Source organism: Eucalyptus grandis, chromosome 2, assembly GCF_016545825.1.
Source record: "Eucalyptus grandis isolate ANBG69807.140 chromosome 2, ASM1654582v1, whole genome shotgun sequence".
Lineage (NCBI taxonomy): Eukaryota > Viridiplantae > Streptophyta > Magnoliopsida > Myrtales > Myrtaceae > Eucalyptus > Eucalyptus grandis.
The window spans coordinates 47,632,981-47,646,734 of NC_052613.1; the positions used below are offsets into that span (position 1 = coordinate 47,632,981).

The 13,754-nt window shown below is 42.1% G+C and overlaps 1 protein-coding gene across 1 annotated transcript in view; it reads right to left on the reverse strand.

Moving 5' to 3' along the window:
• The window catches only part of LOC104434708 (putative disease resistance protein RGA4), an 88,460-nt gene that overhangs the window by 55,626 nt on the left and 19,080 nt on the right, over positions 1 to 13,754 (reverse strand). The window lies entirely within an intron of this gene.

Consider the following 13,754-nt stretch of genomic DNA (forward strand, 5'->3'; position numbering starts at 1 on the left):
CTTACGCAAGATGAGCTTGCAAACGATACATTGACCGATGAGGGAAACCAAATAAATATGTTTAGGAAAATAATTGCTAATAAAATGGCAAGGGATGATAATATGCCGGAAATTCCATGGAATTGTATTTTTAACTTTTGTAATGTATTAGTATTATTTCGACTATTATTTTGTATTTGAGGATTTTCTATGTTGTTATCTAATTAATTTTTATTCCTAGAAATAGAAATTTTGTTCTGTTATCAAACGAATTTCTGTTTCAGAAATAGAAATTTTGAATAGTTATCAAACGGGTTTTTTTGCTCAGAAATTTGTCCAGGGAATAGAAATTAAGAAATTGATTTCTGGCCAGAAATCAATTTCTGTTTCAGAAATTTTGTTATGCGCAGCCTTAGCATCATGCACATCGATATACTTCTTCAATAAGATCAAAGGTCCACTCGACAAGCATCAAATTCTGCCTAGTTTGATGAGAAAGGCTAATAGAAGTTTGATGTTATATCAATTTGTCAACAATGTTAATTAGAAGAAATCAGTGGAAGTGCTTTTCTCATTTTGTACCTTCTCTTTTTCGTGCTGTGCCAATAATCTTCTTTCTTGTTCAGATAAAAGTATCATGATGATGTGTTAATTATCTATCCTCGGTTATTTTAAACACCATCTACTTGACAGGACAGGCATATGTTTTTTTGGTTTCCAAACTTCTTGTCTGGTTTCCAAACTTCTTGTCTTGTTCATTGCCCATTTAAATGATGTGTCAGCGAAGTGGTGTTATTTGCTGTGCTGTTGTTTGGTTTTCCTTTTTAGTGCCACTGTTCAGAAAGTTTTGTGTTCCCCTGTAAAATGAACTTTTTCCACTGCCCAAAAAAAAAGATGTTGCTACATATATTAGATGTTCAATCTTCTGTGTGGATCCACTTGGGGTTTTGCACTGACGAAGTACTGGTCCAAGACAGCATTTGTACTGTTGAGGAGGGGGAAGCCAGGCTTATGCTTCTTGGTATCCGTCTTCTGAAGCTTGATGTTCCGTCTATGAGCTTGATCTGCTACGTGTCTATGTAGGGGGCATGAAAGCTTCACTCGAAACTGCACATCTAAGTTTCTAACTCGGAAAAGATCATGCGATTTGCATGTTAAACATACATTATATACTCTGTAACAATGTCGGTTCCTTGGTGTTGTTTTGTAGGGAAAGGTTCCTTTTGGACGTGTATTCATAATTCATTAAGTAGATATCTTCTGATCCAATTCAAGTACATACTGGAAAATGGAGCTTTCTTTCTGCGGACCTTTTGATGAACTCTCGGAAGTACTCGAACCAGGCTCTCTTTTCTCCTTCCGTCCATAGCTTCTGGGAGCTGACTAGTTAGAAGTCCAGGGTTGCCTCAATGTGGCGCATTGTATGCTGTACAGCAATAGGTGGAGCTAGTCACTGATCGTCCATCTTACAGTCTCACATGTATATGGTTTGCTACATAACAGCCATCAATTAATCGCTCTAGTTATCTTCCGTAGCTTTTTGCCTAATAGTCTTCATCTTAGTCTCTTATTTGAACGTAGCATATGACATGATTTGGTGCCGGAAGGTGGTAGATTTTTCCTGACAGGAGGATCAATGGATAGTTGCCCTCTTATCAGTACACGCCAAAGAGAATACGCTTTCTTATGATATCGATACACTTCACATCCTCATCTCTAGCACTCAACTCATGTCATGATTTTTATTCATTCATTCACTTTACAGCTTGCTGTATTGATTCAATCTGCCAAGTGACTGTTATAGAGATGAGGCATATATTAGCCACTTACGACGGCCCTTTAGCTAGGGAATTGCTGCTATTGGCACTCTAATCTTAACTCGAGGAGATCAGCTTCCTTTTGTCTTTGGACGACTTGGAGTAAGTTCAAAGTCACTACGATGTGCTCTAATCGGGGATTATGGAGACCTAACATCTCAAGTTTAGGCCTACATCCTCTCTGATTCATGCGATTTTCCTGTTTAGTAGTGGGGGTTTGCAGGAGGTAACCAAACGTTATGCGATAAAACAAACCAATTAAAGAAAAGTGATTGTGCATCCGTAAGATACATGGCCATCAGATAACCTTTTTTTTACTGGTGCACAGGCGCGGAAATTGCCATGAAATCATATGTCAGAGCCTCATTACTATAATCCCATATCAACTAAGTCTATGGATACCAAGTAAGAGTTTCGTGATGCAATATTTAAGCTGTAGAGTGCGTTTAACGCTTATGATCGCGTCATCCTCATTCGAATACCTATGAACGTAATAAGATCACCTAACTTGCCATGGTACGCCACGTCAGCGACACGTGATGCGTCAGATGCATAACTCATTCAAGCATCCGGCAACTTTTGTCCCCAAAAAAAGATTTTGAGGCGCATCATGTGTGGAAAAACGGAGCCAGTCCAATAGCTTCACCAATAGCTTCACGAGAAAATATTGGGTATCCTAAAGGGACCACATTATCGGTGCTGTGAACGGGTCAGATAATGTTTTATGGAGCCGAGGGGCCAAGCTCTCGGTATTTTCAGATGCCTCTAGTACTTAATTGTGGGAAGAGCCAGCATTTCACTGTAGAGCAAGTATGCTTTTATAGAGAATTGACAACTAGGACATTCTTTAATTTGAAAATTCTCATAGTTCATAAGTTTGTTTTGCTATGAAACTCTCAATGGTATAGATCCGCATATGCATTACACCCTAACTCCAACACCAACAGTTTTGCTCAGTCGGTTAGGAACATTGAGTTGGAGCAAACACCTATTCTTCTGTTCTGTTATCTAGTAAAATCCCAAGTAGTACCTTTAGTCATTTACACACACCAAACACTAGAACGCTATAAGGTACAAATGCCATAGGGCAAGTGTGGCGTCGTAGTATAGATTTTGGAGAAATGTTTCAGGAGTACATTATCCAAGATCCTCATTTCTAGCTTGTTTAGAACTGCTGGGAACTTCCATATGTTCATACCCTCTTCTGTGTTAACCGTAAAGAGGTTGCGATGCCCTAAAGCTGAAAATGTTATCTATTCGTATTGTGTTTGGTCCAATTGCTTCATTGTTATCCACTTCAAAATTTGATGTATGCTTGCTCCCATAAACTCGTACACTAAGCACCTTCCTGTGCTCCAATTCGTATGTGCTCGTTGAAGAAAGCTATCAATTCTTGTTTTGCCAGCTTCCTTAATGTTGCGACCTGGTGCAATGCAAACGAAGTGAAGTTTTGTGAGTTGCTTTGCATGTCCAGCTTCATGAAGATAAATTAGGCAATTTCAGCTGAGAGGAGGGAGAGGGCCTACTGCCAATTGTATACAAGTAACTTTAGTTCCATAAAAGAGATCAAGCAGAAGATGAATGTAGGCGAAACCAAGAGTAGATGAAAAATAGTGTCGATTTGCTCAGTCCCTACTGAGAAGACTAGGATTTGATGTCCGCAATAGAAAGAGAGAGAGAGAGAGAGAGGCAATATCTTGTACCTCAGTTTCTATTTGATCAAATAAGAAAGTTCTATTAGTTATCTCTTCCTAGTGACGCTCAGATTCTTCCCATAAATTCTTGTCCTTCTCCATATTTGATTCAATTAGTGTGTTTAAATGGCTCTGTCAAAGGCAGAAATTCCACAGGTTTGATGTAATGGTTTAAAAATTATTTGACAAGCTGACATGATTTTCATTATGGAACGTGGGAGAAACAACTCACCTTGAAATCAACCTCACTCATCTTAAGGAGTTTACTTTCGAAAGACTCAAGAAAGCTCTGGACCCGTGTGTCGATGTACCTTGGACCCCGTTAAGATTAACAAAGTGAAGGAGTTAAAGGTGATGAGGCAGTCAAAACACAGAGAACCTTGTGGTATACCTTCACAGCAGACAGAATAGTGAACTGCAGGCCATGCACACCGAGGTCATATCTGCATGAAACCCTTAGAATAATTAGCAGAACACACATTTGGGGAGAAGAAAGGAGAAATGAAATGGTTTTACCGATGTGTGACCAAACAAACATAACCAAGTTGCTCAACTGTTCTGAGCTGGTGGAAGGCTTCATGCCATGCAATAAAAGCCAAAAGCTGAAGTTGTACATTCAAAGTAATGTCATCTTGATGGATCTGCAATTATCCATGGGGATTGTAATCAAATACTCCATGATTTTTAACGCTTCAAATCTGATGAACTTTTTGTCTTTGCTAATGTACAAACATATACTTTCTCAAAGTGAATTGGTGAGTCAGAATTCAACCATCCCAAGGGGTAAACCATGCGCAATTCTAATTGTTCAACCTACCCCCAAGGGGTAAACCATGCGCAATGTATCACCAGATAGATTTTTGGCCGAAATTACAAGCAAAACACAGCCTCACATACCCAGAGAAACATACTAGTAGATCAAAGGTGGCCTAGGCTAATTAAGTTCATTGGAGCCGGGAGTCATCTTGAACGTCTATTCAGGCAAAAGACAGGCCAGAAGATTTCATGACAAAGTTATGCGGAGAGAAATTTGTTCTTTTCATTAATATTGTTGAGTAAAAGTACCTGAATAATGTGAAGCAATGCAGAATTCTCATCATTTGAGTTTAGGCCTTCAGTTGAGTAGACGTAACTTACACCCTCGTCGAGTGTGACGAGTCCGCTTGTCATGAGCTGGATTGGAGCACAGGCTTGCATATAGGATGAGAAACATTAAAACATCTTCAACATGATGAACAATTGACTCTGCTTCATCATGCTCTATATTCCCTAGTGAGTGATGACAAAATAAAAGTAGATCAAGATTCAAATATGAGAGAGTTAACTTAAAAAAGAAAACAATAACTTCTAAAATCACTGAACCTGCTATGTAACACTCTAAGAATGCTCTCGAGAGCATTGTAGGTGCAAACCGAGAAAGGTCTTAAGGCTGAAGGGTCTCAAGTATTTCTAGATCTTCCTCCCAAGGCCATGAATGGTCATTTAATATTAAAGAGAGATAATATGAGGCATGATATCTTGGCTCATCAAACTTGAAATTCTGATAACTTTTTGTCAACTTCTCTTGGAAGACAATAAAAGATGAGTCTTAATAGTAATTGGTGCAGTCGGCACATAGCTTAGGAAACTTGACAAATAAGATTACGTTATGACGTTTTTTTAGGTCAAAGCATAACAGAACCAATCTGGAAGCTACTGCTCTAGTGGCGGTTCTTTTTAAGAGGTATTGCTTGAATCAGCAAACTGTATTGGATCCTTTGCAATTTCACGACTTAGTCATGTACGAAGAGATTTCCTGATTAGATTTGGCGTACTCGAAATAATAATAATCTATTATATGACTAGGTAAAAACATTACTCTGCAAAATGATTGGCATTTCTGCCTAATGTCGTGGAAGCTTCTTGAGAAAAGTTGACCAGAGTTCACAATTAATTGGTCTTCTCAAGCTATTTGATCACGAAGAGAACATGGATTGTCAAGTTTATGGCACTTTGTGCCAAGATGCACTTTGAGAGTATGAATAAGGCAAAGATAATATCAACATTTCTTAAAGTATTTCAATACATTAAACTTGTTAGAATTTTAAAATTTTAACTTATGTCTTCATCTAATAGCTTGAACTTACATGGTCCTGCAATTTCAACATGGTATTATAATAGGTACTGACAAACCTTTCCTGAGCCCCCCGATCGTAGTCAATTTCCACGCCTCAGTCTTAGGTTAAAGTTTAGCCTATGCATGTGGGGTTGTTGTGTTGAAACATTTAAACAGTAAAATACTCCTTCACATAATACCTTGAACTTTTAGATCAATTAGCAAAAGTATCCACAATTTCCACCAATAAAAAACCCACATAACAGGATGCTTCTCCTATTATTCTGCACTCTTGATGGCCCCCACAAAAAAAATTATTTTGCAGTCCTTATAGGAACTAATGCAAATGTTTTGGTAGATCATATAACAAAAGTAAAAAAATGTAAAAAAGTAGTTGCTGCTTCTGGCCAGCAGTTATCTAGCTTTCCTCAACCAAGCGTATGAAAGATTATTGATACACAGGAACTGATATAAGCTTCTTTTTGCAGTATAAATTTCATGATTATCTTGATCACATAAAATCTTTCTGGCTTCACTGTAAAATCTGCCATTGCTTTCAGGATGGTATCCAATAATACCCGCAACTTGTGATAATAACCACTGACTTCCAACTTAAGAAAATCAGAAAAAGAGTGTGTCATGCCCCGACCCTTACTTGGTCGATTTATATGCGACGTCCCAGGAAGGTCGCCGACCCATTCATTTATATACGCATGCGGAAGCTTAATAAAATCCCCAGACAATCAAACCATGGGATAGAAAAGTATGATCATATTTTTCAAACCAAGACGAGTCTTTATAGACCAATTGGTTAATTACAAACTTAGGTTGTTTACAAAATTACGGCTTAACAAAAAGGAACTGTCTTAACATCCACTAGTCAGACCCATTTGCCGATTCTTCAGCCTCCACCTTCTGAACTTCAGGACTTCCGGTCCTCCACGATCATCAGCTAGGAACCTGAAATGTTTTTCCCAAACCGGGATGAGACTATGTCTCGGCAAGTTCTACCCCACTAAGACCTGATTAGGAAGCCAATACGCCATAAGAGCTGCCTAAGCACAATACAGGTCAAAGGGTTTACCTTGGCATCAGTTCCTTTCCTGCACTTTAGTTCAATTAATAATATCGATAATTACAGCAAACAATTACATTCCACCAATCAGATCGACTCAGCGATCAATTGACTTAATTGATTACATGTCACCACGACTTTTCCCCTGGTCGGTACATTCAATACTATCTATAAAGTCCGACCATAGTCTAGGAATGCTCACCCAAAGCTGATAATAGATAGCATAGCTCGCCCAAAGCTGATAGATATAGTATACTATGTATATGCTCGCCCAAAGCTGATATATTAGGGCTCCCAGGCCAATTTAGTATACTATATATGCTCGCCCAAAGCTGATAATAAGGTATACTGCTTACCCAAAGCTGACATATCGCCCGTAGGTCAATATAGTATACCGGTATACTGCTCACCCAAAGCTGACATATTGCCCGAAGGCTGATATAGTATACCACTCCAACCATATAGTCAATTCATCATTTTTATCATTCACGATAAATAGCCGTGTGTGGGTACACGGTTGGCCTTAGCCAAAATATGATAATTTTACTTAAAAATATCCCACCAATTTCATCAGCCAATTACATATTTTTGGCGCTGTAAACCGACGCCCGGTTATTTCTCCATTAATAACCAAAATCATATAATTTGGGAATAAATCCTAAATTCACAATTAATTCGATTCAGCACAAATTAACGCTCAAATAAATAAACGGATTGCACTACGATAATCAGCACGGAATTTCGGTCGTCGGCCTTCTAAATCTTAATTTCCGAATTTTAATTAATTAATTAAATAAATTTCGAAAATTAATAATTAATTACAATAAATTCAATTTAGCTCAAATCATAGCTCAATTAAGCAAACGGACTTTACCACAATCATCAGCATAAAATTCCGGTCACCGACTATCCCGGTCAAAATTTCCGGAAAATAATAAATAATTAAATTTATTCCGAAAATTAAATATAATAATATAATATTATATTATTATTATAATAGTACAATTTCAATTAATTATTTAATTTAAAATAATTAATTAAGGATTAAACAAGATTACTTTAATCCAAACATTTACTTAGCTTTAATTAATTGTCCACTAAACTAATCACATCCCTTAATCCACTTAACATTTAAATAAACTAATATAACCACATAAACCTACTTAGTTTAATCTAAACACTCCTTAAACGTGATTAACTTACTAAGCGGGGATTAGTGAGTTAAACTCACCCGATTAGCGATCCGAGCGGCTCAAATCGACAAAGACGCCGAGGGATCGATTCACTCCAAGCGGGCCTAGCTTCCCGGTCGGGAAGCCGGCCAAACCGACCACGAAGCCGCTGCCATACCCATTTTCTCCTCTTCGTTCGTTGCTGTTTAAGGCCAAGAAAGGGTAGATCTCGAGCTTGGTTGGGGCATGCAAGGGCCGAGAGGGCTAGGCGGAGCTCCGACGGGCTAAGGTGAAGGGGTAAGGTGGCTCACGGCGGCGGGGACAAGCTCCGGCAGCTCTTGGAACTTGTGGACCGAGACAGACGAGGGCGGCTGGGCTTCGGCCAAGCACGGGCGGGCGAGGAGCAGTGGCCGCGCGCACGCGAGGAGCGACAAACGGCGACGGCGTGCGGCGGCTCCAGGCGACGTGCAGCTTCTCCTATGAAATTTCTGGGTTTGAAAGGCACAACCAGGAGGAAGAGAAGAGCTGGTTGGCCGGCACAGCGAGGGAAGAGAGGGAGGCGGAGGCGTGGCTGGATGTGCAACGGCCTCCGGTGGGCTTACGGCGGCGTTCCGGCGATCGCTCCTCCCGGCCTCGCTGGTTTGCTCGGTTCCGTCGAGCAAGAAGAGAGAATGGGAAGAAAGGGGGGCGACGAGGAAGAAAGAGGGAGGAGAGAGAAGGAAAAGAGGGGGGGATTCCTTTTATTTTTCTCTTTATTTAATCTCCCAAAATTGGCCCACCATGACATTACTATGATGTCATGTTCCACTATCTCCAATTTCTCACAATCTTAGTCCAATGGGTCCAATTTCTTTTTTCGCCGTGGCATAAAATCCCGTACACTTAATTCAATCAATTTTCAATCAATTCCATCCAATTGAAGCTCAATTAAATTAACCTATGTGTCCTCAACCTTCTTATGAATTTTCCCCATCAAATGATCCAACTTACTTCCCAAAGATTCGATCAAAAACGGCCATTTGACAATCTCGAACAAAAATGACCTCACTTTACTTTTCCCCCAAAAATCTCGGTTGTAGAAAAATTTTCCGGAGATGAGTCGACGTTCCTAAAATGAATTGTGACTTGACAGAACTCCCAATTTTTGAATTTGGGTTCGATTTCACGGTTAATTTCAATTCGACGCGAATTTAGTGCGTCCTAATCTACCGGGTAGCTTTTAGGAAATTTTCTTGCATTTGACCCGTGGTTGATTATTCTCAAGCCACAATGTACATCTTCGATACATTGGCGACTCTCAATTGTCGTAGAAATCTCAAGGTTTCGAATACAGATACGGGGTATCGAAACGACAGAATAATCGGTCTAGTGCCGATTGACAAGAATTGTGCAATTAGGTGGAATTACCCACACTTAATCACATACCTTTGTCGAGTCAACCTATCTCCGATTTCTAGTCGATCTTACTGTGTCGTAATGATCTCTTGCAGATTTGCACGGTCGAGCAGTCGTTTCCTGATCGAATTCTCAAGTCTAATGCGTTAAAATTCCTTAACGGCTTCACCTGATAGACTAGTTATCCCATGAGTGATCAGTTCAGGGAAAAGAACTATAAATGCGTCGATGAAATGCCCAACTATTTCGATCGAAATCAGAACCTGGATTTCAGGATGTCACAGAGTGAGCATGTTGTAAATGGAGAACCCCACTTACTAAAATGGAAATATTTTTGCATCGAATCAATGCCCAATTTGTATATGTATGTAAATACACACACAAAATAAATGTACATATATGTGTGTATTTTTTTCCTATGGCCAGAACTCTCTACATAAAAGAAGCTGATTTTTTCACCCAGGCAGGCAAATCAGATAGTCAGAATAATTACACATTCAAGAAACTTTGGATGGGTAGTGGGCTGGGGCCTTCTGTTGCAAGATAAAGTATCTATATGCTGGCATGGGACAGAAAAAACGAATGACTAACCAATAGCCACAAGCAAAAAATCTATAGGTTGATGCAAGCATTGTATATCGTTCCACTCTTACCTCAGTTGATGAATGTGCTAAAACTAACCAGGAATCAGCAGTTATTGATAGAAAATGAAACTAGTTTGATGGCAATCATGCATGACAAAATGAGGCCGCAGATATGCACACTAAACAGGTATGCACACTAACATGCACAAACCCCAATCTTCTTAGACACCAGTACATACCATGATCATACTTCTGTGGTACAACCAGATGTCTATATCAATAATCGTTGATCATAGACTTGCGCGCTCCGGGAAGGACCAGGAAGTGCTAGTAGAATGGAATACAGAAATTTGGACGCGAAGGACCTCATGAATGGCACCTCAATGAAGCACACTGAGGACCTCATTTTCCTGAGGCAATGCTAGATCTTGCAATTCTGAAGCGCTTCCATGACATGCTCAGCCTGCAAAATTTCTATGATTATTTCACCATGGAGTAAACTCCAACCAATCTCCGGAGTCTCTGCGACATGATTCAATGCATTGGATAATGATAGAGTGATATTCCTAACTGACAAGCCAGAATGAGACCTCTACCCTTAACAAAACAGAAATCAACAGGCAAATTAGTAAAGAATCCCATTATGATTAGCCCATATCTGTTCATCTGCATGGTGCTTTTGAAAGAGTAGCTATTCCCGCTTAGACTCCCTGATTTTGGGATTTATTTCTTAGACAGCACTTGAAGCGATTCCACAAATCAAAACCAAGTAACTCATATTCAAAGGCAGGGCATTACGTATAGTATGCAAATTTAAAATTTTCATTTATCATTCTTCTTTTCAGCAGTATGTAGCTAAATAAGAGGCCAGACGAACAATCAAGCTATAAATATCAACTTCGAGATTGACGAAATTTGAGACTGACACGAATACAATCTTCAAAAAGCAAGTTCTCTCATAGAGTGATGCACAATATTTGTGAGGAAAGGTTTATACCATATACACAATCTTTCATTTTCCCAACAGATGAGATGACTTGCTGAAGAGATCTTTCCCCCCAGTGTAAGAGGAGAAGGAAAATGCTACAGCCATAACAAACACAAATTCCTGCTTTTGTTTCTGGACATTTTAGCACCATTCAAAAGTTCTACACACCACATTCTAGCAAAGTCGAAACATCAAAGTCTGCTCAACGACAGTAATTGAAAGCAAAATGCCCATTTTGCAGTTATGTGTGTCTTTCCTTGGTGCCCAAAAGTAAACAGTTGCTTACCGGCACTTCAAGCTAGTGCATGCAGTAATGCAAGCCGACCAAGTTCAACAGCACATTCACTTCCGGCCTGAACAGAAACATTTCGACGTCCTTGAATCCGAGTCGCATAGAGCTCAAGTGCTCGATCGCTTTAAGGTAGTCCCTGATCTCGAGCGAATCGGAAAACAGACATTGCTTGACGAGCTGAACAACCAACGCAGCTTGCTCGGCCATCTCGGCATGCCAATTCATTAAAAGTCCCTCCATCCCTACTTTTAAATTCCAACCACCAACAAAGTACCCAAACCTACCATGATCAGAATTTCTCCTCCTCGCCGACAATTGCACGATCATCAAAATAAGCAATTTTCATCATAAAAGATTAACACGAACCAAACCCAAACCCAAAACCCGAGACCCGATGCTGAAAGAGAAGATTACCTTGAAAGAGGAAGAGTCGCCATGATCAGCCGATGGAGATTCAGTCAACGAATCCAGAGAAGGCCATCTCCGTCGCGCTAGAGGCTCCCACGGGAAATTCGACCCGCACAAGTTCCGACTTCCTCAACCAGTAGTGCCCGACCATGCAGCCCTCGCCCAGGCCGGGTTTGCGATCGCGCCCTTCTCCAGCTCCTCCATCGCCTTGAATGCGGCCTGGAACCGAGGCTCCATCTTCTTCACGAACTCGTTCATGAACCCGATTCGGCTCAAGTCCAAGGAAAAGCCCTAGCTCCAGTGCTAGTGTAGCCAGTCCAGGTACCTCGTCCACAGCGAGCGGGAATCCTTCTCCAGCCCTCTAGCCCGCGCCTCTCCTTCTTTGCCGCGCTGTCGGCCCTGCCCGTGTCTACACGAGATCTCCCTCGCGACCGATAGGGCCAGCGACGGGGACGGCACTCGGTCGGCCGACGGCGGGAGCTCCGCGCGCCGCTCGGAACGAGACCGACGCCCAGAAGTTGCCGAGAGACCAACGCGAGCACAAACCTTATGCTCGATCTCTGCGTTGGAAACGATCGAGAGGCGAAGGAGGTCCGGAACCAGCTGCGGCGGCGGGGCTCTTGGAGGAGGCGACGTGCCGAGGTAGATGATCGGCGAGGCTTTTTGGGGAGGCGGAGGGGGAGGTGGAGGCGGAGGGTGGGACGCGCCGAGAAGGAAACGAGGAAGTGCAGCTCGTCCACCAAAGAGAGAGAGCCCATAAAATATTCAAGTTAGGAGAGAGATTTTAAGCGAGAGTGTTGCGCATTTATTACCCGTGCTTTCTACTGTCAGCCGAGCCGAGCCGAGCCATCAGCCGAGAGTTATTTCGAAGAGAGTGAGAAGAGAGAGGAGATAGACAAAGGGTGCGTTTGGATGCGCATTTAGAAAGCCCATTCGGCCCCCAAAGCCTCTTCACCAAAAAAAAAGGTGTTTGGCAACTAATCGAAGGGGCTTTCAATTGAAAGTTAGTCCTTGGAAATGCTGAAAATATTTATTTTCTTTCTAAACTATCCTCATTAATTTTTCATATTTCAGTTATTACTCCTGTATTTATTTATTTTTTAAATAAAAAAGGAGCAGCCCTTCGCCGGACCGGCAAAGGGCGATAGGCGCCGGCGGTCAGTCGGCTGAGGTCGCCCGAGGTTGGGCGAACCTCGGCGAGGGTCGCACGACCCAGCCGAAGGCCGCCGGAGGTCGCCGAAGGTTGGGCGACCAGGGTTGCTCAACCCAAGGGCCGCGCGACCCAGCTACCGCCGCTTGGGTCTCGTGGCCCCTCGCCGTCGCGCGACCCTCGTGAGACCCGGGCGAGGGCCGCGAGACCTAGGCGGCGGTCGCCCGGTCGTGCAGCCCCAGGTCGAGCGACCCCGGTCGCTCGAGGTTGGGCGACCTCCGGCGGCCCCAGGTTGGGTCGCGTGACCCTCGCCGAGGGTTGCCCGAGGTCGGGCGATCTCGGCGGCGGCCGGGTGGGTCGCGCGACCCTCGCCGGAGGTCGCTGACGGCCGTCGGCGCGAATCGCTCGCCGGCGGCGCAGGCCTTTCGCCGGTCCGGCAAAGGGTTTAGCTGAATTTTCAAAAAAGAAAAGAAAAGAAAAATAATGCCCATCAAAGCTCCTTGTGAAAGTTTTTTACCAAACGCACATTCAACTTAAAGTTCATTTACAATTTTTTTTACCAAACACAATTGCATTTTCCCTAAGGAGCTTTGGGCTTTCAGCATTTGCATTGGACTTAAAGCCCATTGCAAATGCTGAACCAAACGCAGCCAAAAGTGCAGAAGATGGAGTGAGCGGACGTGGCGGGCCCTGAGGACAGGTGTCAACGCATGAATGGATTAAAGCACCGATGACGTGGTCCTTTGAGGGTACCGTTTCTGATCGGAGGAAGAATTGCTGTTTTAATTGATTCTCCTCCTCCTCCATCCCTCCTATTGGAATACTAATTCAGAATACATTGAGCTGCCAAGCTGCATATGATTGAAGAAACAGATAAAGTAAAGAACTTTTGAGAGAATGATTGGTTCTACAATTCCAGGCTTACATAAAATCATTTCGCTGTCGCCTTTTTTTGCCAAAAAAAGGATGGTACTTGTCACAAGACATCCGCATTTGTGAGTGTGCCTTATTGCCATTGTTTTACAGGTTTCCCTTACCTGTGTTTACAACGTGGGTGCCATTTTTGAGAGGCTTGTTGTTTGGCTGTTTTCTGATACAAACTAAT